Source organism: Zea mays, chromosome 7, assembly GCF_902167145.1.
Source record: "Zea mays cultivar B73 chromosome 7, Zm-B73-REFERENCE-NAM-5.0, whole genome shotgun sequence".
Lineage (NCBI taxonomy): Eukaryota > Viridiplantae > Streptophyta > Magnoliopsida > Poales > Poaceae > Zea > Zea mays.
The window spans coordinates 115,452,811-115,476,615 of record NC_050102.1 but is presented as its reverse complement, the minus strand read 5'-3'; positions in this window follow the sequence as shown (position 1 = coordinate 115,476,615).

Sequence of the window (23,805 nt, the reverse complement as noted above, 5' to 3'; positions counted from 1 at the left end):
ACAAATCCGACCTCCACAGGATAACACCACTGCGGGAGTGAACAAGCCTGTAGAGGGAGAAACTGTGATTTGTAGGCTATGCCACATGGAAGGCCACAAGTCTTTCCAATGCAAGATGATGATCAGGGATAATCAAAGGCAAAAGCTCAAGCAAAAGCCATCAAGCAAAATCTCCAGCACCTACATCAAAAAGGTGAACAAAAAGGATGCTACACCATATTTGATCAAGAAGAAAAAAAATGGAAAGGTGATAGCAATCAAGGCCAACAAGCAAGGCAACAAAGGAAAGGGGGCCAAACGCATCTGGGTGCCAAAGGAAATAATTTCAACCATGAAAAGCACCAAAAAGGTTTGGATCCCAAAAGGGAAGTGAGTGGACCGAAGGTCTGCGGGAAATTTGGAGACTTGGCAAAGATGGGATGTATATCATGGGATACATCATAATGGATAGAGTTTATTGCCAAGTGGATTAGTAAAAGACTTTGGACCCAAATTTCCCCTCCCATGACTAAGGTAACTAGTTTTATTGTATTTCTCGTTTTTAGATATGTGTATCTATTTATCTTTTATCTAGTTTACCTTTCTTGCCTAGTATTACATTTGTTATGTACTTTTGTTCAAAATCATGCATACTAGGTAAATCATATGGTAGGATTGCTAGTTTTTAAATTCATATACTTAAGCAAACCTACATGGCTTAAAATGTTTAGTTAAAGCACGGCACATAGCTTTTATATCACTCCATAGTAAATGATGCATCAATTGAAAATTTTGATTTCTACAAAGTGTATCATTTAACTTATATGTGCCAAAGTTTGGATTATGAATAATTTGCCCCTCTTGATATCAAATCAAAGTGCATGTCTCCTACAAGTATTCAAAACTTGTATGCACACCTTAAGGGGGAGGTTACTCTATAATCTAACACTTTGAGACTAACACCTTTTCAAGTCTATTTCATGTGATAGTCTCATTGTAAGGAAAATGAAGTCCCCGGAGAAAGACAACAATCTTCCACTGCGAAATCTCCAAGAACTCTCATGTCTCTCAAGCTCGCCATTGATCTTCAATTGCTATCTTTTGAGACTACATTCAGTATCATTTACATGTCTTCTCTAATATTTGATTAGACTATATTTCATATCATATGCTTCCATGTTGCTAAAAATGCATAAGTAGTTAACTCATATTCTGTTACCTATGCATAAGGGAAGTTAGTCTTTTCGAACCATGTCTTGCACCTCTAATTTTTCACATGCTTTTTCCTAAGTAGAGGATCTCTGTCAGGGGGAGTATTTCTTCATCTCCAAAAAGGGGGAGAAACTTCTTTCTAAAGAGAACACTCATTTAGGGGGAGTTCCTTTCAACTGGTATCATTCATATGGTTTATTTTAATATCCTTCTAGTGATATCATTTGATACAATTCTTGTTGATGGCAAGCTTTTATTTACTTCCTACATGCTTTTAATGTCTTCCTTTTCGGTGGTTGATGCCAAAGGGGGAGAAGTTTAGGGACCAAAGCAATGAAAACTTTATCAAACACCAAACACCACCAATTTAAAATTTTATATCTACAAATGGTTTTTCAAGTGGTTTTGGTTATTTGGTCCAAATATAGGAAGTAAGTGAATTATGGAGTTAGGGGGAGGCTTAAATCCATAATTTCACATTGTGGGGATAATCATGCATCTTAGCAAGTAGATTGCATATTTTAATTCAAATACTTGTATTATTTGCTTGCTTTGGTTGTGTTGTCATCAATCACCAAAAAGGGGGAGATTGTAAGGAAAATGGACCCCGGGCCAATTGGCTAAGTAAGTTTTGGTGTTTGATGATTAACACAATCTGTGGACTAACAAGTTTTCTAGTGTTTATATTTGTAGTTCACAGGATGCAAGAACTACTTGGACTAAGGAATTGAGGAAAGCAACACCTCAAAAGAAGACATTAAGAAGATCAAGAAAAGTCCAAGAAAGAAGGCGTGTGCTGCCTGCGGACTGTCTGTGCGTTGAGCACCGGACTGTCCGGTGGCACACCGGACTGTCCGGTGCCCACGCACCAGACTGTCCGGTGCACCTGGGAACTTCAGCCCAACGGCTAGTTCCAGGTGGCACCCGGAGCCTGCGGCGCCAACGGTCACCTGCTCTGACAGGAGTCGGACAGGCAACGGCTAGGCGCACCGGACAGGCTACAGTGCGCTGTCCGGTGCACCACCGGACTGTCCGGTGCACACCGGACTGTCCGGTGTGCCGCAGAGAGCAGCAGCTTTTCTCCAACGGCTACAATTGTGTTGGGGGCTATAAATACACCCCCAACCGGCCATTCTCATGTGTGGGAGCCCAAGCAACATACCAAGACACATAGTGCATATTTCCAAGAGCTCAAACACCCAAGTGCTTAATAGAATCACTCGGTGATTAGCGTAGGTGCTTTGCGAAGTGCTTAGGTTAGTTAGACCGCTTTAGCGCTTGCTCTAGGTGAACCCTAGTTAGTTGAGTGAGTTTTGTAAAACCACACAACCCCTCGGCTCTTGTGTGAGTCGTTGTAATTGTACCGAGTGGGGCGAGAGTCTTGCGAGACCGTGACAACCGCGTTTGTGTCACGGCCGCCACCGTGTACCGGAGGGAACGAGGCCCGCGGCGTTTCGGCCGGAAGCTCGATAGTGGAGACGGCGGGGAGCGTCCGAGAGGAGCCGGAAGCGGAGCACCACTTGCGCGTGGAGAAGGCCCGTGGCTCTCTACGGAGTTACTCGACCGTGGTGCTTGGCCCTCGCGTGGGCTTCCCTTTGCGTAGGGGCACCAACGAGGATTAGTCGGAACCTTGCGTGGTTCCGGATACCTCGGTAAAAATACCGGCGTCATCCACGAGAGTTTGCTTCTCTACTTAGCTCTTTACATTCCGCATTTATATTAAGCATTTAAGTTTCAATCTTATTGTCATACCTATTTAGTGTAGATTGAAACTTAGCCTTTGCGGTAGAGATAGCAACACTTAGACAAAACCAAGTTTGCACATTCTAGTTTTGATTATTTGCATAGGTTTTGCTCTAGGGATTTAATTGTGGCCTAGTTTAGCGAAAGTTTTAGAAGTCCTAATTCACCCCCCTCTTAGGCGTCACCCATTTCCTACACTTGGGGATCGGGTTCTCTGCAGCAGCCACCTCTAAGGCTGAAGGATTTTCAGCCACTTCCATGGGAACGGAGCAATCCAGATCAGCCTCTTGACTCTTAAGACCGCGCTCCAAGGTAGATGAGGCACGAGACGTAGCTCGGGATAACTCTAACCCGACATCAGGCATATCAGTGCAAGCGCCCATCATACCATCATCTGTCGGCTCGGACAGCAGATCTTCAGGGACCACATCCTCGAGAGCCTGATCAAAATTTGCTAGAGACAATTCTTGCAGACCAACAAGAGCAGACAAAGCTGGAGAAGGAATATCACTACTCTCCCCACTGACTATATAACACCGATTGTTTTTCCGAATTAAGGGGATTTCCTCCTCCTCTTCTTCATCCTTGTCAATAATACGAACATCACACCCATTGGGATCAGCTCTGGCCGGATTGCACCCATTGGGATCAACATTATCAAAGTCACACCCATTGGGCTCAACATCAGTCGGGTGACACCCATTGGGATCAACTCCAGTAAAAATCTCCACTGGCACTTCCTCGGCAGTAGGAGCAGAAGGTCCGGCATCCTGATTCAAGCATGACACTCGCCGAAGCCTCCTCTTTTTCTTCTTCTTCCCCTCGGCATGAGTAGTTGGATGACTGGTCGGGCGAAGGCGCTTCGGGCGAGCACCATCAGATTGTTGAGCAGTCAATATCTCTCCAGGCTCTGGGATAGTTGCTACAGCCAGTGTTTCAACAGGGACCGAATCAGAGGAATCCTCAGCCAACATATCCAGCATAGCACTTATTTCTGCATCGCTCGGGTTTATAGGCATCTCAAAATGAACCTGCCTCTCATCATTGGGGATATCACCAAGCAAAACAACCAAAGCCTCAACCTCTTCGGGAGAGGGTCGTACTCTAAGACCCAAACCACTGCCACCATCAGGAGGATTTGACACAAAACTGACGAAAGTCTTGGAAGGAGGCAGATTCCAGGCAGAATACGCAACAGGAGCACCGATGTTCGACACCTTGCCCCTAAGAATCATCTCGAGCCGGCTTACCAGATCCACGGCAGGAATCCTTCCGTTGGTAACCCAAGTTAAGTCAGTGATACCACGATACAGATAAGCCGGGTATGCTCTGTCCTTCAGTGGCTAAATGTTCTTAAAAACAAAATCGGTGACTACAGCTTCAGCAGTCAGACCTTTCTCCTTCAACAAATCAACTTCGGCAAGCAGAACCCTGGCCTCGGCTATCTCCAAGTCTGTGGGGGATTCACTCCAACTTGGAGCACGAACATCCGGCTGTCTCCCTGACTGAGGGGGGAGAGACTTGCAGTGATTCTCTACAATAAACCATTCCAGACGCCATCCTTTGATGCTGTCCTTGAGTGGGATGTCGAGGTACTCTATCTTCCTCCCATGGCGCATCTCCAAACTCGCACCACCCACAAGCTGGTGCTGCCCCCAGCCATTCCAGGCCGACAATGATACAAGTACTTCCATAGGCCAAAATGTGGCAAAATACCAAGGTAGGCTTCGCACAAATGAACGAAAACAGAAACTTGCAGAATAGAATTGGGATTCAGATGGGTTAGATTCAGATGGTAGAAATCAAGGAGACCGCGGAAGAAAGGAGAAATAGGAAGAGCAAGGCCGCAGATGAGAAAAGGAATATAAATAACGGACTCGTGGGTGTCCTCCGTCGGGACAGTGACCCCACGACAGATCCGCCAAGAACAAAGCTCCTTCGGAGGAAGAACTCCGACGGAGACAAGATGAAGAAGGTCGGATTCAGAAACAACAGACATGTGATTACCTGCGAAAGGCAACTGGCTGTTGGGATCGATGGGAGGAATGATCGCGGTAGAGGAATTCTGACTCTTCCGCTTGGGCGCCATCTCAAACTCATTGACGAACTGAGCGGAAGCAAGATTACAAGGAAGCAAAGAAGGTATGGAAGTAGAAAAGCAGGGCTAGGGCTCAGAATGCAGAGGCATGCGACGGCGCGGTACAAATGGGGTTTTCCCGGGCCAGATGCCATTTCTAAAAAGTGCCCAGTCATCACTCGGCCGTTATTTCCAAAACGGCCGACGTGGCCCAATATAACTCAGTTGTTATTTCAAAACGCTGACGTGCCAAGTCATCACTCGGCCGTTATTTCCAAAAGGCCGACGTGGCCCAATATAACTCAGCTGTTATTTCTAAAGCGTTGACGTTACCAGTCTTCACTCGGTCGTTATTTCTAAAACACCGACGTGACCCGTTATCACTCGGCTGTTATTTCTAAAACACCGACGTCACCAGTAATCACTCGGCCGTTATTTCTAAAACGACGACGTGGCTCAAAAGGACTCGGCTGTTACCTCTAAAACACCGACGTCACAAAAAAGAACCACTCGGTTACTACCTATGAAAATACTAACAGTAAATCAGACGTTTTTTTTCTCTACGAATATGCAGGCAAATCTAAAATGCGGCTCGATGACTCCAAGTCGTTACTCAAGCATTACTTCCAAGAACAATGGCGTCATTAAACATAAGCATGATCGACCGACCGACTGAAAAAGGAGCAATGGGAAAGCAAAGAAACGCACACAGAATGGGATGAAATCTTCTTCATAAAAGGAGGGGAAGTATTACCAAACTTAAAAACCAACTCATTATGAGTCGGTTTTCTTCCCACTGTTCGATACATTACACTACTACATTACATTTCACTACACTATACTACTAACTACTACTACATTATTCTACTAATACTACTTCTACTACTAATCTATACTAACATTTAAAACCAGTGGCGCCTAGCCACTGGCCTTGTTGCTGCCCTTGCTGCCGTCCTTGCCGCCACCTTCGCCGTCGTCGCCGTCGCCATCGCCGTCGCCTCTGTCACCGTCGTCGCCCTCGCCGCCGTCGTCGCCGTCACCCCCCTCCTCGGATGAGTCAGAGGAGTCCCCCTCGTCCGAGGAGGCCTCCGACTCATCCGAGCCCTTGAGCCCTGCACGCTCGATGACCCGGATGTAGGTCCACACTTCTGCAGCAATGCCCTGGGAATCGTCTGAATCATCAGACGATGCCGGGGGAGAGGCAGGAACCGGTGATCCTTCGAACTCAGAGGAGAACTCCTCCTCCAAGTACTTGGAATCGTCGAAGTCCTCCAAGGGAGGAGTCGGCTCGCGCTTCCGTTTGTCGCCGGAATGATGCGAGGAGCTTCCGCTTTTCTTGCTCTTGCCCATGGTGGAGTAGAAGAGAAGAGAAAAGAGTAAACAGCAAGCGGCAGAGAAATCTGTGAAGACAACAGTGAAACAAGCACACTATTTATAGAAGAAGAAGGCAACCGCTCACCTCCTACCACGGCCACCGAACAGTCGCAAAAATTCAATATGCAATTCAAACCGTCTAGAAACACGTCAGGCGGCTGGCGCTGTTCCACATAACACAACACCCATTGGGACTCAAGTCAACTGCTTGGACGATATGATTACACCCGCGGTCACATCAAGTTACTACTCAGGGGCAGTTTGCTAAACGCTCAGTGCACCAAGTTGTCCCTTGCCCACACCCATTGGGGGGGACGTCCAGAAATTTTCAATAGATTTTCCCAAGCAGTCACATCCACACAGTATACGTAATGAATGTATCAAGACAGAAGGAAGATATCGACAGAGATCCAAGGAAAGCCAAAAATAGCCGATGAGGTACAAGTCAAACCAACATAAGTATTGAAGCACGAAGTGATATGAAGATTAGCCAAAAGCCATCAACCGAACGTCCAATCTGTCATAGATCAAATAAATTTCAAGACCTAACAAGATATGGGCAGATCGCATGCTCAATCTCAAAGGCAAAACTGTATGCTGACCTCTAAAGCATGAAGTTGATGATATAATGCTGATCTCTAAGGCATTCGACAAAAAGGAAAGGATGATTTCTAAAAAACAGCGGGAGATGAAGACCTTCGAGTGTATTATTTTCAGTAATCCACTCAAAGCTCGGGGGCTACACCCATTGGATGCACCTTCGGTGCACCCAATGAACCATCAACCCCAAGAGACAGAATGCTGATTTCTAAAGCATGAGATGAAACTAAGACAAGGCTGACTTCTAAAAGCACGAGTGGAAGTTAAAAATGATTTCTGAGAAGACTTGAAATGAAGACCTTCGAGTGGATTATTTACAAAAATCCACTCAAAGCTCAGGGGCTACACCCATTGGGTGCACCTTCGGTGCACCCAATGAATTTTGAATTCTAAAGAGCAAAATGCTGACCTCCAAAGCATAAACCCGAGACAGAGCACCGGTTTTTGAGGAATAAAGCAAAGGCCGACGAATAATGGCAGAAGAAGACAACAGAAGATCGTTTTTACCGAGTCACTCAGAGTTCAGAAGCAATGGCTCGACAAACTTATTTTCAAGGCATTCCTTATCAAAATCAAAAACTGCAAGCTGGACCTAGAATCTTTGGGTCGTTTATTTCAAAATCAACCCAAAGATTGGGGGCTTGTGGGGGACGGATATCCCCCGGGTCCACTGGAAGGATAAAAGACCTCACGAAAGGCCCATGGGCCAAATAATTCGCAAGGTCACTGTGGCGGAACCGCCCGAATTATTCCAGCTTAAGTGCCTAAGTCACGCCTCAGGGGCCGTAACACACTTAAATCGGAATAACCCGTCAGTCCCTCAGATCTAGTCTGATAGAGCCACTTAACCAGGATCAAATTCCACAATCTCACTCGAAGGTGAGTCACAGAAGAAATACAATAAAACAGGAAACCTCAAATTAAGTACTGAGTTATTACATAAATCGGAGTTTTCGAGTAGCAAATAAAGTTCACAAAATAAAGTGCAGCGGATAATCGATGTCGTCGGTATCGAGGAATTGGGCAAGGCCTAGCCCACTACTCCTCGTGCTCCTCTCCTGCCGGAGCAACATCCCACTCGACCGTCCAACCCGGTGGCAGGGTGGTAGGCCAAGTCACACCATCAACCATTTCCTGAATGGTACCTGCAAAAGTTGTGCCACAAGCAAGGCTGAGTATACTAATACTCAGCTAGACTTAACCGGTGTGAGGAGTCTACTCCTCTACCTCTAGACTATGCAGCTGTTTGGCTGAGGGGTTTGGTTTGCCAAAAGCACTAGCTGTTTCTAAAAGCAAATTTTAGCTTTTCAAATTCTATCATCATTAACTTAGCTAGATTTGCTTTTTCTAAGCATACATGGTAACAAGCATTTAGTTCAATCAACAAGTTATCTCATGTAACCTCATTTCACTTCTTACTCGATGCAGTACAAGGGGTCAAGCAGTCTCATTAGCTGCGAGAAGCAGACGATTCGAATCGAGTTTTAACCTTGCAAGGTAAACCTAAACACACGGCATGTCAGGGTACTCCGACCCCACACATGACAACCGTCCCCATCGATTCCCCGTTCGCGTCCAGGCCTCACCGCCTTGGCATACAATGCTCCACTGACCCCGGCTGCCGCCGTGCAGTGACCGCACTTGTACCCACCATAGCTAGCATGGGAGACCCAGTCTCAGGTCGCATGAGGGATAAAGTCCGTGCCCGGCTTCAATCAGGTACTAGGTTTACCGGTTACCATTTTGCCCGGCATGTGCTTAGTACGTTCAAAAGCTTGACTCAGGTATCCACACATTAATCCTTAATTCCTTTTTCCTGTCTCATGGGCAAGGCATCCTCCCTGGATCCAAGTCCATAGACTAACATATATCCCGTTATCAAGATGAATACAATCAATTCCTGACCTCGCGCGAGTGCTAGAAAAATCACTCGACTTCTACCGAGATACTGATTAGCATGCAGCTACTCGACCTAGCATACTAGTATTCATCTCAAAAAGGAATCCTAAGTTCATGCAACTAGAGGTTTCAAGCAACTCCTACACTTAAGTGCACATTACAATCCTACAAGCATTAAGTGTAGTAAAATAGCATAATTAACATGTTATGCATAAAAACCGGGGCTTGCCTTCAATTGCTGGGGCTACGGGGAGATTCTCAATAGCAGCCTCTGAAGCCTGCTCCTGGTCCTCCTCTTGGACAGGTCCTTGCTCGGGGATGAGCACGTACTCTCCGTCGGCAAGATTACAATCTAATGAATGCAATGCGTAAGATATATGCATGACATGATATGTGCTTTTAGAAATTACAACTTTTGACGATGTATGATCTACTTGAGTTAAACAAGGTTAACTTTACTTATGTAAGACCCTTGGGTGGTATACCTGGTAAATTGGGTCAAACTTTAGCTAAGGTAAGTGGGAGGTTTATTTTTGGGGTTCCACTGAATTCCTTCTAAGTCTTAGTGAGAGTTGATAAGTTCTCAAGTTAGACTTATTGGGGTGAGGTTTATTTCTTCTTTCCTTTTCTTTTATTCTCTTTAATGTTTTGGAGTGGGTTTGAACTACAAGTTGCTTTTATAAAATTCCAAAAATTCTGCAAACATTACAGTGGCTTAGTGCTGGTGTATGTGTCTCTGTCTCAAAAATTGGGGATCAGAAAGTGAATGGTTTTCTCTGGACAAAATTATTAAATTCTAGGGCAGAAGGGGTGCTTTGAACTACAACTATTATTTAACAGTGGGTAATTCTCTAAAACTTATTTTTGCTGGCTTTTACGTGTCATAACATGACTTGATACAAATTTCTAGCCATTAATACATTTTAATTATTTTTCTATGGTTTTCTCAAGTTTCTAGCCAAGTGGGTGCTTTCTACTACCACTATATTTGAAAAATGTCAAACAATAGAGTTCTTATTTTTCTTGGTTATTATCTTGTGCAAGAGAAATCATTCTGAAGTTTGGCATCTTTATGCTTATGGGAAGGGGTGGTATGCATTATTTGAATTAAGTGGCCTTTCTCTTAAATCATTAGCAATAGGTAAGAGTTTGCTTCTTTTTCATGGGTTTGCATTTTTCTCTGGTGGTTTATCTCATTATGGACTTAGCTAATTTTTGGTTGCCCATTATCACATTATTAGGGGTTATTCATGATTTATTTGGAAAATGCCTCATTAGCATTTTATATTTATTTTCCTTACTTAAAAAGTTGGGCTGAGATGTTCTTTATTTTTGTAGTGGGCTCTGGTGGTTGTAAGTCCACTGGATTTTTATTACTCATTTTGGTTATAGTTTTGTAACTCTAATAATTGATTTTCAGTCCAAATAAGGCTAAATAAAACATTTTAATTTAAAACTGGTCTGAACTAATAGTCTCTGTATTTTTCCTAGGTTCTCTGTTACTTAAGCAAACTAGGAAAAATAATTTTACTCACTGTTCACCAATTTCTAATGCCTTTCTGGTTTTTTTTCTAAGTTTCGGGCAAAATAGCTTTAAATGAATATCTACATCATATTTTCCAATGCTGGGGTTCCTACTATTTTTAAACAGTGTCTAAATGAGGTTTGAATACCTACAAATTTTCTTAGGTTCAGTATAGAAGAAAAACTAATTTTCCTTAATTAAACTAGGTTTGGTAAGTTTCTGTTTTTAATTTTAAACTCAAAAATTTAAAACAGAAAGCATAGGGTTTATCATTTTTAAATGATAGTTCATAATATTCAGGAGCTAGCAAAATTAGTTTGACAACTTTTTATGAAGAATTCATCAAGTTATAGGTTTTCTAAGTTCTCTGGTCATTTTAAAAAGATTAACGGAATTGATTTAATGGAAAACCACTTTGCACGGGGGTCCCTGGCGGGTATTTAAGTTTTCTTCGCGGATCAGTCCTTAGGCTACTATTCACATGGGTCACTGACGTTACAGAAAACCCCTCGGGTTCTACAAATCCTAACCCGAGGTCCTTCTTCTAACTTAAACAGTAACCACGGCGGAAGAAAGGGCAGAGGGGCTTACCGGCGGCGAGATTGCTCCGGTGAAGTGGTCGAGGACGTAGGGGAGGTCTCGGGGATCACAACGGTGTGCGGGTCACCGTCGGAGATGGCCGGAGTCGGTCGGTCCACGCGCGCAGGCGGGGATGCTGGTCGGCGGCGAGGAGTCCGGCCTGCTCACGGCGAGATAGATCAATTGGACGGGACAGAGAGGTTCACGGGATGCCAGAGAAGATATGGGTGCAAGGAATTGGACAGAGACTCACCGGTGAGCTCTCTCCACGCGCGGCGGCGAAAGACCGAAGTCCGGTGAGGACGATCTCGGGCCTCCGGTGAAGTCCGGCCTGGTCCGAGGGCTTGGAAAGCTTCACGGGCTACTGGCGGAGCTAGCCGAAACACTGGCTCGACTTGGGGGTGGCTGGAGTGGGCTGGCCACGGTGGCCGAAGCTCTGGCGGCAATGGTGGGCGGAATTGAGCTCGCCGGAGCTAAGGAGAGGTGGCAGGCCGGTGAAGGTGAGCGCGGGGTGAAGTGAGGCGCGCCCGGGGAGGCTTTATAGGCGCGGGCGAGCACGGCCGAGGGCGGGGCTCTGACATGCGCTCGGGGCGTGCGCGACGAACGCCAGTGCGCGCTCTGGCGCCTGGCACAGCGTCGAGCACGAGGCAGCGCAGAGAGAGGTCAAGTTCAAACGCGGATTGGGCCCAAATCTTTGAGATTAAGGCCACGATTCCGTTGAAAGATCTCTTCCTCTCAGGTCCCTTTGTCGTTTGTGTGTGGAGGCTAGCAAGTTTCGCTGACTGGATTAGGAGATAGAGAGGGGAGAAATCCTGTTTGTCTCACTGCCACACACAGAGAGAAAATCTCTGGTTTGACGTGTCCGAGGCACGCGTCCCAATGCCATCTCCTGGCACATGACAGAGGGGTTAATTAGGCACAGTTTTGTCAATGGGGCCATTAGGATTCGAGCTAGGGATCAAGGTGAACATCCCTGATCTTTGGCTCAAGGTCTGAATTTCAGAATTCTGAAATTCAGAATTCCCATTAAGTCCCCACATGAGAAGCTTGATTTGGGGTTCTATTTGAGTTATTTTGGCTAAGCTTTCTCAACCTTTCTTGTTGCTTATTAGATATACTTCAATTTTTATAATTGGCTCAAGTCATGATTTTAATTTTTCACATACCCTTTTCCTTATTTTCTTGAATTTTGCTCATGGGGCTCACTTAGGGTTTTTATTAGGGTTACACATTCTTACCTTTTTGAAAGACCCATTTGTTTTGATCATGATACTTTTAAGCATATTCTTGGTGAATTCTTTATTCCTAAGTTAATTTGATGCTCATGCTTACTTTGGTTCACATAAAATAATGGTTCTTGGTTTGGCATTTTTAAGAGAAACCCTAGGTGACACTGGGGTGTCACAGCCTTCCCCCCTTAAAGGAATCTCGTCCCGAGATTCGGGACAGAGTCCTCCCAGGGTGAAGCGAAGGGTGAGACTTATAGGAAATGGGTTGTTGGGTCTATGCTTCGTCGCCGAAGGTCTTCTAGGAAGAAGCGGCTTTCGGCTGAAGCTGTTTGTATAAGATGGCCGAAGGTTCCTCTTCATGAAGCTTCGGTGTTACAAACCGACTTAAAGATAGAATGACCTTTTAGTCCATAAAGGTCTGAGTCAATGTTGTAAACTTTTATAAGGGGCATACTTGTAATTCCTCACAGGCTGCGTCCTGTGCCTATAAATAGTGAACAGTATTCCTTTACTGTTCACGGATTCTGGTAATTGCAATCGCATCTTTCGGAATTCAACCTTTGTCAAGGCAGAGGTATTATTGTATTCAATGATTCAATATATCAAGTAAATATAATATAATATAATTCGTCTATGATTTATCTACCCCTTTTTATACCCTTTATTTTATGTTGTTTTACAATATTTATTGAAATTTTATTACGAAGACTTAAGCTTCGTAATTATACTCTCGTCAACCTTCGTTCAAGGCTCATTATCCTAAAGGGAATAATGTTTCATGGACGAAGGACGTTAACATTTAACACTTTATGTTGCCTTATTCTTAATTCATAGCATTTGAGAACAAGTCTCCAACATTGGCGCCCACCTCCGGTGAACTCACTTCCACTTTTTGAGCTGATGGCTTCGTTCAACGACCAAGCTGGAGCTGCTTCGGACCCGAAGCTGGTGCTCCCGATCACAGGTGGTTCGTCCTCAGAGCCAGCTAACAAGAAACAAAAGAAGGAAGCACAGAGAAGGGTACAGCATGTTGGGGTGCAAGGACCTTTCATCAAGTCAAGATGGTCTCACATTCCTATTACCTTCTCCCAAGAGGACCTTCAGCTCAAGGATTACCCACACAACGATGCCATGGTTATCTCTTGTGTTATCAAAGGATTTCTGGTCCACAATGTCTTGGTTGACACAGGCAGTGCAGCTGATATCATATTTGCTAAGGCCTTCAGACAAATGCAAGAGCCAGAAGATAAGATTCATGATGCTACACATCCTCTCTGTGGCTTCGGAGGAAGACAGATTGTAGCATTGGGCAAGATCACCATGTCAGTGACCTTCGGGTTCATCAACAACACTAGAACTGAGCAAGTTGTGTTTGACATTGTTGACATGGAATACCCTTACAATGCAATTATTGGTCGTGGCACCCTCAATGCTTTTGAAGCAATACTTCACCCTGCCTATCTTTGCATGAAGATACCTTCGGATCAAGGACCCATCGCTATTCATGGAAGCCAGGAAGCTGCCAGAAGGGCCGAAGGAAACTGGACTGATTCAAAAGCAATCCATAACATAGATGGAGCTGAAGCTTGTGAACAATACAAATTCAGAAGGGAGAAAGCAGCTTCAGCAGATCAGCCGAAGCCCATGCTCTTATGTGAGGATATAGCAGAGCAGAAGGTGCTGTTGGGCTCTCAGTTATCCGAAGAACAAGAGAAAACCTTGATAAGGTTTTTGTTCAACAACAAAGATGTTTTTGCATGGTCAGCCAACGATCTCTGCGGAGTTAATAGGGATGTTATTGAGCACTCGCTCAATGTCGATCCATCCTTCAGACCCAGAAAGCAAAGGCTTCGGAAAATGTCAGATGATAAGGCCGAAGGTGCCCGTAACGAAGTCAAAAGACTCCTCAGTGCAGGAGTTATCAGAGAAGTAAAGTACCCAGAATGGCTAGCTAACACTGTTATGGTAAAAAAGGCCAATGGCAAGTGGCGAATGTGTATTGATTTTACAGATCTTAACAAGGCTTGTCCGAAGGATGAATTCCCACTGCCAAGGATAGACTCTTTAGTTGATGCAGCAGCTTCTTCAGAGCTCATGAGTCTATTAGACTGTTATTCAGGCTACCATCAAATCTGGATGAAGAAGGAAGATGAGCCGAAGACTAGCTTCATAACTCCAAGTGGCACATATTGCTATCTTCGGATGCCTGAGGGGCTCAAAAACGCTGGAGGAAGTTTCAGCAGAATGACTGCGAAGGTTCTCCAGTCTCAGATAGGCAGAAATGTGCTAACGTATGTTGATGACATCATTGTAAAAAGCACGAAACAGGAGAATCATATTGCTGATCTGCAGGAGACCTTCGCCAGTTTCAGACAAGCTGGCTTAAAGTTGAATCCAGAAAAATGCGTCTTCGGAGTAAAGAAGGGGAAATTTCTAGGATGCTTAGTTTCAACAAAGGGAATTGAAGCTAATCCAAGTAAGATTGAAGCTATACTTCGGATGGAGCCACCAACTACAAAAAAGGGGGCTCAAAGATTGACAGGAAGGTTGGCATCTCTCAATAGATTCATATCCAGATCAGCAGAGAGAAACTTACCATTCTTCGAAGTGCTGAAGTCAGCCGAAGTCTTTCAATGGGGACCAATCCAGCAGAAGGCCTTCGAAGAGCTGAAACAGTATTTGATAGATCTAACAGCACTGAATCCACCTACGCCAGGGGCTCCTTTGTTATTATATGTGGCAGCTTCGCACTCAGCGGTAAGTGCAGCACTTGTCCAGGAGAAGCTTAATGACCAAGTCAGGAAGCAGGTCCCAGTGTATTTTGTATCTGAAGTTCTTAGTATATCAAAGAAAAACTACACAGAATTAGAGAAGGTGTTATATGCTGTTTTGATGGCATCCAGGAAGCTTCGGCACTATTTTCAAGCTTACAACATAATTGTTCCTTCTTCACAACCTCTGAAGGATATTATGAGGAACCGAGAAGCTACTGGAAGGATTGGAAAATGGGCTGCAGAGCTCAATGAATTTTGTATTGAATATGTTCATAGATCTTCGATTCAGTCCCAGGCGTTAGCAGACTTCATTGCTGACTGGACGCCACGGGCTCAGGAGGAAGAAACAAATAAAGACGCCGAAGCATGGACAGTGTTTTGCGATGGGTCCTGGGGAACCTCCGGAGCGGGAGCGACTGCTGTGTTGGTTTCACCTTCCAAAGTTAAAACTTGTTATGCGGCAAAGCTTGATTTTAGTTGCACAAACAACATTGCCGAGTACGAAGCCCTGCTTCTGGGTCTTCGGAAGCTAAAAGCAATGGGAATCAGAAGGGCCATTCTTAAAACTGATTCCCAAGTTGTTTCGGGTCATATCGACAAAAGTTGCAAGGCTAAAGATCCCAAGCTTGAAAAGTATCTGGATATGGTTCGAAGAGTTGAAGCTTCCTTCGAGGGATTTTCTGTCAAAAATATCCCTCGAGGACAAAATGAGCATGCTGATTTGCTAGCTAAGTCAGCAGCACAGGGGCTGCCCTTACCTTCGGATGTGTTCTTCGAAACAATAAAAGCACCTTCGGTGGAACTTCTTGAAAGAGCAGTCCTCAATATATCTCCTGTTTATAGCGAAGATTGGAGAACTGAGATCATCTCTTATCTTCAGGGTAAATTCCTTTCAGATGACGAAACTTATAACAGGAGGATAGAGGCAAGAGCTCGTCCATATGTCATGATAGAAGGGGAGTTGTACAAGCATGGAGTTTGTGCTCCGCTACTCAAGTGTTTATCTAGAACCGAAGGTATAGAGTTAATGAAAGAAATACATGCAGGCCTGTGTGGATCTCACATTGGATCTAGGTCGTTACTTGGAAAAATTTTCCGCCAAGGGTTTTATTGGCCGAAGGCAGCTTCGGATGCAGCGGAATTAGTTCAAAAGTGTGAAGGTTGTCAGAAATGTGCAAGAGATCAAAAACAACCTTCGTCCTTAACACAGCTCATACAACCCACTTGGCCATTGCAAAGGTGGGGCCTTGACTTGTTAGGTCCGTTACCACCGGCCCAAGGGAACCTGAGATATGTTGTAGTAGCTGTGGAATATTTTTCTAAATGGATTGAGGCAAAGCCTTTAGCCACAATAACTTCGGCCACCGTCCAAAAGTTTTTCTGGCAAAATATTGTTTGTCGTTTCGGGGTGCCAAAGGCTATCACTGTGGATAATGGAACATAGTTTGACTCCGAAGCTTTCAGGGATTTCTGTGACCAAATTGGTACGAAGATCCATTTTGCATCAGTCAGGCATCCGGAGTCAAACGGACTCGTTGAAAGAGCCAACGACATTATAATGACAGGAATAATGAAGTTAATCTTCAATCAACCCAGGGGAAAGTGGCCAGATCAGTTAACCAAAGTGGTGTGGAGCCACAACACAACAACATCAAGGTCTACAGGCTTTACTCCATTCAAGTTGTTATTCGGTGACGAAGCAATAACTCCGGAGGAAGCTAAAACCGGATCAATAAGAGTAGCAGCTTCGGCAGAATCAGATTCTGAAGCTGCTTATTCTGTAGAAAAAGATGCTTTAGAAGGGATCAGGCTGCAAGCCGTGGAGAACATCAATAAATATCAAGCCGAAACAATTAAATGGCGAGATAGAAAGGTTCGGCTAAAGAATATTAAGCCAGGACACTTGGTGCTTCGGAGAGTGGCCAACCCAGAAACAGTGGGCAAGTTGCAGTTGAAATGGGACGGACCTTTCTTAGTAGCATCTTCGTCAAGACCCGGTTCATACAGATTGAAGGATATGGACGGCAACGACATTCCTAGATCTTGGAATGCGGATGAGCTTCGGCGATATTATGTGTAACTTGATGTAATTTTTTATGTTTTTCTTTTTTATGGCACCCTTTTCCTTTCTAAGGGGGAGAAAGGTTTTTAATGGGGCCATCACATGTAATTTCCTTTTTTAGTTCTATAAGAGCAAAATCCCCCAAGGAATGTAAATGTAAAAGCTGAGAGCGCACCATCGAGTGCCGAAAAGTAAAAAGCGAAGAAGCTCCAAAGTCGTTCCTAAGGGAATGCAGAGCTTACAGCGAAAAGTCAACGCTGATACCGCCAAAAGTAAAGGCGAAGAAGCTCCAAAGTCGTTCCTAAAGGAATGCAGAGCTTACAGCGAAAAGTCAACGCTGATTCCGCCAAAAGTAAAGGCGAAGAAGCTCCAAAGTCGTTCCTAAGGGAATGCAGAGCTGAGGTGTGATTGTTTTTAAGGAAATAATGGCTATGAGTATGGCTTCGGATACGTGTTTGGCCATTCATTTGCACATCACATTACATCATAGCATTTGCATTCATAAACATTCATCCAGGCATATGTAGGATAATCATCATCATGGCATAAGTGGTTGCTTCGGCAAACAGAAAAAAAAGGGAAGAAAGAGCTTCGTGTACAAAAAGGAGAGCTTTGGAAAGAAGGAAAATGTTGTTTTCTATGCTTCGTTGCGTACGAAAAGAAGGGAAGGTGTTTTTTCGCCTTCGGCTCAAAAAAGAAAATTTCGTTCACATCAAAGCATTTCTCATACATCAATGGAAGGATAAGGATATATTACAAGGTATGAACAGAATTCATTAAAGACAAGTTTTAGTTACATTTACAAAAGTTATCTCAAAAGTTTCTCAAGTACTGTCTACAGTCTACTGTTTAATCTCCAAGGAGCTTCAGCTTCGGCGTCATTTCTTAATCATCGGCTTCGGCTTCGTCATCCTACATGAATAAGGTTGTCGTAAGTCAAAATCGAGCTTGCAGGAAGAGGTAAGCACAAGGTATGGTTTCGTACAAGTTCAAGGTGACTCCGAGCTTCGTCTCCAGCCTTTTCTCGCCCACCTTTTGTCCATATCATTTTCACAAACCTATTAGAGATACTTCGGGCGAGATCAGGAATGTCATCTAGGATTGATGGTGATAAAGTGAAATTTGGCCTATTGACAATCTTTCCATGATCGCAGCCAGCTTTTAGGAAAGCTGCAGCAGTGCCCAGAGAAGCCACCCAGGCACAGAAGTCACCGTGCCCAGCTATGACTTCGTCGAGCTCGTCAATCTCACCCTCAATATGTTTGAAGGACTTCGGTAGATCTTCAGCTGAGGGGGTGAATTTTTCACTGCTGGCTCCAACTGAGTGAAAGATCTTTCTTAATCGTTGAATGCATTTGTTGCTAAATTCCAAACATTTTTCTTGAAGGCTCGTCAATAGTTTTCTCAAATCTGAATTCTGTTGAGCTTCGGCTTCAAGTTTTGCATTTAGATCTTGCTTTTCTCGTTCGAACTGCTCAGATTGGCGGAGAAGCTTCGTGTTCAGTTCTATTATTTTTGCTTCAGCTTCCGCCAATAAACCTTCGGTTGCCTGGAGCTCAAATGTGACGGAACCTCCCAAGTAATTAGGCCCACCTACAGTTGTCCTTGTCTCACAAACATCAGACAACCCTGTAGGTGCCCCTGAACTACTTGACAAGTTCGGTATCTTTCCTTACCTTACCAGGAACGTCTCACCCATCTTGTAGACATTACAGAACATCGGAGATGAAGAAATGCGGAAGCGAATTACATAATCTTACATTTTATTTCAATAGTAAGCTTGAGTTATATTATTACAGACCAGCCTAAAAGTGAGTGCATAGAGGTAATATAATACAAACCAGGGGAGGCACAAGACTCCTCCCGATAAGCTAAAAGCAAAAGATCCTAAACGGAGGACCGAGTCCTCCCGCACTTCAGTCTTGATTTTCTTCTTTCGGAACCACCTTGGCACAGAAGCAGCAAAAGTCTGCTACTTCCTCACCTAAAAACAACGAAGGGATAAACCCTGAGTATGGAATACTCAGCAAGTCTTACCCGACTAAAGAAAAGACTCTCAAGGGTATGCTGGTTATATGGGAGTCAAGGTAAGGCTTTTCAATATTCAAAGACTCTGTTTTTGCAGAAATGCTTACTAAAGTGGATCCTTAAAAATCCAGTTTTATTTGTCAAGTTAAGTAAAATTACCTGCACTAGAGTTCTTTCTACCCTAGTTCAATCACTGGTCCTGCACTAGCCATCTTTTTAACAAAAGCCCATTGTCTTTAGTGGAATGCTACGTGTAGGGCAGTGACCAAGTCTTCATAACCGCGAAGGTACGGCGATCCGAATCGATTATACTCAGCTGAGGATCTCCAATCACACGACATATGTAGCACTTAACCCTTGCATATGTCAACCCGCCACCGGGGTTCTTAAGACCGGATCAGGTTCACGCAGACCGAGAGCACAGATACACCACCGTCCAGCCTCTTGCCACGGAGGGTACACGCTACTCTCGCCACCGCTCCACGCCCATCTCGTGTTGTCTTATTCCGGCCTTAGTCTGCCCGAGACAAGGCTTACCCATGACGAGGCATGTGACCAGTTAAAGGGTCCTCGATCATCAAGCCTACATCGAGACGGTCCTTAATCGACTCAGACGGAGACACTACACCGAGACTCTCTTCTCGTGCAAGTCACCCGCCCGGTCTCAGCTTAATCATTTAACCCAAAACTTGGTACCTGGCAGAGGTACATCTTTTCCGATGTTGAATCCATCATGGCCATGATGAATCCACCATCAAGTTTTATTTTTGAAAACATCCCACCCACTTTTGCCACATCATATTTGGTAAAAACAAAACCTTTTGTTTTTCTAAAGCAAAGCTAAGCATTAAAAAGCTTTTGTAAAACAGGTGATTAAGGAAGGTAATCCAATTCAAGGAAGATAATGCAGGAATGGTTTTATCAAGCAACTCCTATCACCTAATGCAGCAATCAAGTGAGAAAGATTTTAAAATAGCAAGGAAGGTGGCAAATGCACCGGGGCTTGCCTTCGTTCACAGGTGAATCAGGCTCAGGTCCACAAATGTCGAAGTAGAAACTATTCCCGGCCTGAGTGTCCAAAGGTGGTTGTGGTGTCTCCTCTTCAGTTACTTCTACCTCTTCTTCTCGTTCTAATCATAACCATACATATGTATAAGAATGGATGCCATGGGATGCTCATGAGGATGCAAAGATAGCATAAACTTATTATTTATGTCTTGAATACAACTTTCCTTCACGGAGTTCCGGGAACTTAGGGTTTCCGGAGTCGGTAAAGGAGTTCATAGGGCAGGGGGGGTGTTTTGGGGTTTGGTGATCAAACAAGGTCCAAATCAATTTAAACTCTACCCTAGGCTTCTAAATATTGTATAATATCCATATAAAAATTTTGGGCATTTTAGGACTTACCAATTATTTTCTAAAAATCTATAACCAAGACTTTTAACTACTTTAAATACCCTAAAATTTCTTACTTTCACTAAAAATCACCAACTTATTTTTATTAAATACTATGGAAAATAACAAACCTAGGAAAATTAGTTTTACAATTTTATCATTTTTCTACATTTTTCTACACATTTTTAAAGCTCTGTTGGAAAAAGAAAAAGAAAAAGGTTAAGGGGAACTGGGCCGGATTCAGCCCAGCGGCCCAAGACCAGGGAGGAAAGCGCGCCCGCGCGCTCCGCGCTGGCGACTTTGCACGAAGGCCCTCGGCTTAACGGCTAAACAGAAATATGTCCATTTAATATTGTGTTAAGTCGCTGACAGTTCACGAAAAGGCCCTCGGGGTTCTGTAAATTCACAACTTGGAGTCTTCGACGGTGCTCAAGCGCGGCCACGCTCCGGCGAGCAAGCAGTCCGGCCAATTGGGGCAGTGACCGGCGCTCTCGAGCGACATACACGGAATTAAACCCCTAAGGAGCATTTCCCCTAACCTAATTGCACTAATGGTGGACTAGGGAGCTCCGGCCACGGTGGCCGTAAGCACAACGGCAATGTGATCGTGTTCCCGACGATGGGCGTCGGTCAAGTTCGATTCAATGGTTCGGCAAGCATTACGGAGATGGAAGGGTGCTCAAACGAAATAGCAGAGGACCGGGGCTGACCTGTGGAGGGCTGCCCACGGTGAGCTCGATTCACGGCGGCGGAAAACCGATTTGGGGGCAACGCGAAATTCAGGCGAGCTGGTGGGCGATCGAGCGTGGGGACGGGTGCTAGAGCTTCACAATTTCATGGCGTAACTAGCCCTGCCCTCAATTTATAGGCTTCAAGGACGGTGGCTGGTGAATTTCAAGGAGATGCGCGGCGGTCGGAGGTGACGAAGGTTATCGGCTTCGCGACTACGTGTCTACCGCCGTGGCGGGCTCACCGGCCTTGATGAGACAGCCGTGAGGGGTCACGACGGCACGGAGGAAGAGTTGAGCCACGCAGCACCCGGCCGAGAGGCGGCGGTCGACGGCGAGCGCTTTACCGCGGGCGGTGAGCTAGAGGAGATGTACCGTGGCCGAGCGGGGTGACTTCCAGCTCACCGGTGACGAGGACCTTTACCGCGACAGCCTTATCCGGTGACCGCCGAGCACGAATCTTGGCGAGCGGCGATCGACGGCGGCAGCTACCGGCGATGAGAACGAGTACGATCTCCTTCAGTTAACCGGTCACTGTACCATGGCATTGCCTCATCAGAGCTTCTGGCCGAGCAAGTTTAGCGTCCTTTTTCTCCAGATTTCATGTGACAACAGGTCCCAGTCTCTGTACCAAAGTTGTAGTGCTACATACCAGCTACAACTCAACTATAAGGTTTAAACTTATTTGAGCACTGGATCTTAGTCTAGATGTCCCTTAATGTTGGATCAAGGTCACTGTCCAACTGAAATTCAGTCTATCTTGGCCTGACAGTCCAACTTCAGGCAAGATTATCTCCCAATTTCTCACAAGAACAAGGCTTGTACTCTTGAGCAAATTTATTCTCCTTTGAATGCTCTACAACTTTGGTGTGGTGATCTAGGGCAAAAACCCTATGCTTTGCAAGTTACAAAGCCCTAAAGTGGAGCCTTTAACACTGAATTTCAGACTTAGTGTAGAACTCAAATGAGGTCCATTTTGCATTTAAGTCCAAAACTTAGGGTTTGGCTTTCAAGTCCACATATTTGTGAACCAAAGGACTTAAGACACTTATTTGGCTTGGTTTTTGCACTTTAGTCCAAAAGTGGACTAATTTTGAATATAAGCCCCTAGGGTTTGGTTTTAGGGTTTTCCAGGGTTCCAATTAGGGTTTCTGGTATCTCAGGGGTATAAAAGTGATTCAAGCTTATCCTTAGGGTCATTTTATGACTTTTACCCTAAAGTATTTAGGTTTTCTTAACTTGGGTAAAGTTTTACCCCTATAATCCCCATTTAGGGTTAAGTTCCTTAACCAGGGTCCTATTTGTAAAACTTTAAAACAATACAACTTGTTTGAAATTTTTGCCTAGTGAATGCACTCTAGGTGTGTCAAACATATGCAATGCCAATGCTATGATGCCATGCTCAAGTTTTAGTTACAGTAACACCAGGGGTGTTACATCCTTCCCCCCATAAAAGAATCTCGTCCCGAGATTAAAAATCCTAGGGTAAGTAATGGTAAAGGAAACACATCACATTTTTATTTCCTTATTTTTGGTACAAGACAGGGGTGATGTGGGGGTTACTTCTTTATTACACAGCTATACGGACTTTACAATTTACATGAGGCTAAAAAGCCTGGGAAATTCTTATCTAAGAAGTCTTGGGTTTCCCATGTAGCCTCATTTTCCGAATGCTGGTTCCACTGTATCTTGTAGAACTTGAGAGTCTTTCTTCGGGTGACCCTGTCCTTTTGATCCAGAACTCGAATAGGATGTTCCGAGTATGTTAAATCTGGTTCCAGGACAACATCAGTTATTTCAATGGTTCGATCAGGAACCCGAAGACACTTCTTCAGTTGTGACACGTGGAACACATTGTGCACAGCAGACAATGTTTCGGGGAGCTGAAGTCGATACGCCACTGGCCCATATCTTTCCAGAATAAGAAAAGGACCAATATATCGTGGTGCAAGTTTTCCTTTAACTCCGAAACGCGATACGCCCTTCATTGGTGAGACCTTCAAGTAGACATAGTCTCCTTCAAGAAAATATAAGGGCATTCGCCGTTTGTCTGCATAACTCTTTTGCCGTGCTTGAGCTTTCCTCATATTATGGATAATCCTCTGAACCTTTTCTTCAACCTCTTTCACCATATCAGGTCTAAAGAAGTATCTTTCTCCAGGTTCAGACCAATTTAACGGAGTTCGACACCGACGTCCATATAAAGCTTCAAAGGGTGCCATCTTGATACTTTCTTGGTAGCTATTATTATATGAAAACTCCGCTAAAGGTAGACATTCATCCCATTTTAGTGAGAAATCCAGGACACATGCCCGTAGCATATCTTCAAGTATTTGGTTCACTCTCTCAGTTTGTCCACTGGTTTGAGGATGATAGGCCGAACTGTGGAGCAGTTTAGTACCCAGGAATTTATGAAGTTCTTCCCAGAATTTAGATACGAATTGAGGTCCACGATCCAACACTATAGTCTTTGGAACACCATGCAAACTAAGAATACGGGTAATGTATAACTCCGCATAAGTAATGATGGGATATTTAACTTTGACCGGGAGAAAGTGGGCGATCTTTGTAAGTCGATCAGTAATAACCCAGATAGAATCA